Below are 3425 nucleotides of genomic sequence, written 5' to 3' on the forward strand. Positions count from 1 at the left end.
TCGCTATTTGTTCTCGATTCTGAATTGAAGTGAACGGAAGTTCATGCGTAACGTGTAGGCGCTTACGTGAGGATAACCTTGCATGTAGGGGAATAAAGCATATGATGTAAGAGAGCATATACACACCTCAATCCGGCATCCCGACCAAAGACGCTTGATATTACCCCGATCTCTGACATATATATATATACGTTGCAGCGTTTTTTTATTTGCATGAAAAAAAGAACCAACATAATAACTCATCAAGTAACTCCCCGTTTAGCGTGTTTGTTATTTGCCAACAGTAACTCTTTTATTTTCGGTTCGTTTCCTAGTTTGCTCCCACGCGGGGACGAGTTGCTTGCTAACGTTTCATGTTTTCGACGTGATCAGAAGTTACAGTTGTTGTCACGGAAATTGTTTTCGTTTTGCCAAATACGCTCTATAAATCAAATCCGAAAACCGATCGGCTATGTAGAACGTTTTCCTCGGAATGCGGACTTTTCAATGGCTGTATTATCTAGGTCTGTATAAGTATGACGTGGAAATCAGGTTTGTTGGCGCTAATAAACATTACACACATAATATTATTACACGTGAGTTGTCATTCTTTACACTACACGCTTTAGCCCATGGTCCACCACGCTCCGACCACCTAGCCCACTTTCGCTTCGTTTGGAAACGAGGGCAACCCGATTCGCGGGACTGTTTAGTGCTCGTAGCATAACTATTATATTACCCGCTGTCACGTGCCTATATGGCAGACGTAAAGTTGACGGGTAACGCGAGAGGCCGCATAATTTGACGCTTCTATAACAGTCAATAATTGGAGAACCAGAGAGAGAAGGGGGAGGGAGAGATAGAGGGGGAATAGGGCTCCCGTGGTGCGGGGATGAATTTATTATTACCGTGTTTGTATTGATTACCCCAGTGTTATGCGACCAGCAATATTGCGCCTGTCCTCGATGTACCACTATACTACATAGCCGTTGAAGAGCGAGTAGGCGTTAGAGAGGTTACCCACCGTCTCTCCCTCTCTCTCTCTCTCTCTCTCTCTCTCTCTCTCTCTCTCGCTCTCTCTCTCTCTCTCTCTCTCTCTCTCTTTCTCGAAATATATGCCAGCGGCCTTTATTTTGAGATTGACCACTGAGAGATTTCGGTAGAAGCTTCATAAAATTTAGCGCACATACTGCGTCAGGTATCGCGCTTATGTACTGTATATAAGGCTCGTATGCTCAGCTAAACTGACACAGCATATCGACAATATCATATAATAAAAATGATAATAATAAATATACGATAGTTATATTATATATATATATATATTTATAGTATATATATATATTATACTTTATGTGTGTGGCTGTGCGTGTGTGCGCGCGCCGTGCGCGCGTGCGTGTGTGAGTGTATGTGTGTTTTTGTCGCTCGTGTTACGGCGAGCGTGTGTGTGACGGCTGGCTAAAGCCGAGTGTCTGTTTTGGTTTTTAAGCAAAATTTATGTTTACAATAAAATAAAGTATGTTATATATTATTATCAGTCTATAGCTTCGTATAGTTAAGTGAAAATACTAAACGGTATTAGCCAAGCGCAACGCTAAATTCATAACACTTTTCAGTGTTTCTAGACTTGACGTAAAGCTGGTGCATTGTATTGATTAAAAAAAATCTGACTGTGTTTACACCCCTAGTTTAATATTCGTCATCGCTTTCAGCATCTTAAAGAGCAAGCTTTTTAACCCAAACGTGTATGAAAGATACCTATTAAATTGTTTTTAATTAAGTTCAGAGGCTAGTCAAGAACACATTACTAATTATTGCGCTCTAGAGCGCGCAGTGCTTGATTGTTAATTTGCAGGACAAATATCGAATACAGTCTCTAACTTTGTAATTTAGGGCGTTAAGCAAACACATAGATACAACTAATATAAGTCTGCATCAACTTAACTCTTCACCTTGCGTGGTTAGTCACAAGTTATATGTTTGGCGGCCAGAGGGACAAAAGTCGGTCGCTGGGATTGAGGCGCCATTGTGGGAGAAGGAATGTGCAAAAGTTCCTAATCACGCAACCATGCTAGTTAGTGATACACAAAGTTGTTATGTGAAAGGCATAAAAAATTCGTCTTTTGGGCGGAAGCGTATGACTCATGTATGAACTATTAAAGACACAATGATGCTAATGACGGGCGGTACTAATAAAAAACCCAAAAACATTATTTACAACCAGCAAATTACCGGGTTTTCAGTCAACAGGTAGTTCTGTATGCTAACATTGATCGGGCAGCGCGCATCTGTTGGGTAGGTTAACTGGAACGAGAGCAGCGGAGAGTATTCAGCGTGCGATTTATGTTGATTGAATAATGGCGTTGCGAATTTCCTCTGACTACATGCTAGTTTTGCCTAATGATACTCACCCGCTAAATTCATCGCAGTATACAGTGTATGTGCCTACTTAGCGGGTTTAGTATGGGGTATCGATAAAATGTATATACTATAGCATGCGACTGATTTGCGCTATTATTGGCGGCGACTTCGCTTGCATAATATAATGTACAAGCCGCTATATATGCATATCGAGAGAAGAGAGAGTTTGCATAGGATACATGAAAAGACACACGTCAAGGAAAATTCAATGACCAGCAGCGGCGCATAAAAAGTCTCATGCAATGTATTACTGGTACATTGAGCTATGCGAGAAATAAGGTTGCGGCGTAGACTCGTAGGAATGAAAGATGTTGGAGCGCTAAATCGAATCAACACGGCTCATTGTAAGGTGCATATGGCATTGGATAGGGCGGAAAATTCATACCAAAGAAGTGTGGATTCGGATGATTAGGGCTAGAGTTCGCCTTAACGCAAAAGGATTGAGTTGAAGGCTATGGAGACTTTTATAGCTAAACGTAGCTTCATAGGCTATACTCTTTGAGGGAAATGGAGAAAGAGATCGCGAGTATATACAGGGCTCAAAAGAGAGGGGAGAGGGTGGAGAGAAGGAAAGAAAAGTGAGAGAGAGAGAGAGAGAGAGAGAGAGAGAGAGAGAGAGAGAGAGAGAGAGAAGGGGGAGTTGAGAGTAGAGAGAGAGAAAGAGAGAGAGAGAGAGGAGAGAGAGACGAAAGAGCGAGAGTAGAGTAGAGATGAGAGAGAGAGAGACAGAGAGAGAGAGAGAGGAGAGACGAGAGGAGAGAGACGAGAGAGAGAGAAAGAGAGCGAGAGAGAGAGAGAGAGAGAGAGAAAGAGAGAGAGGGAGAGAGAAAGAGAGGAGAGAGAGAGAGAAGACCTAGACGAGACAGAGAGACAGAGGAGACATGACAGAGAGAGAGAGAGAGAAAGAGAGAGAGAGAGAAAGAAGAGAGAGAGAGAGAGAGGAGAGCGAGAGAGAGACAGAGAGTGTGTGAGAGAGAGACACGAGAGAGAGAGAGAGAGAGGAGAGAGAGAGAGAGAGAGAGAGA

The sequence above is a fragment of the Priapulus caudatus genome, unplaced genomic scaffold, assembly GCF_000485595.1.
Source record: "Priapulus caudatus unplaced genomic scaffold, Priapulus_caudatus-5.0.1 Scaffold209, whole genome shotgun sequence".
Classification (NCBI taxonomy): Eukaryota; Metazoa; Priapulida; class Priapulimorpha; order Priapulimorphida; family Priapulidae; genus Priapulus; species Priapulus caudatus.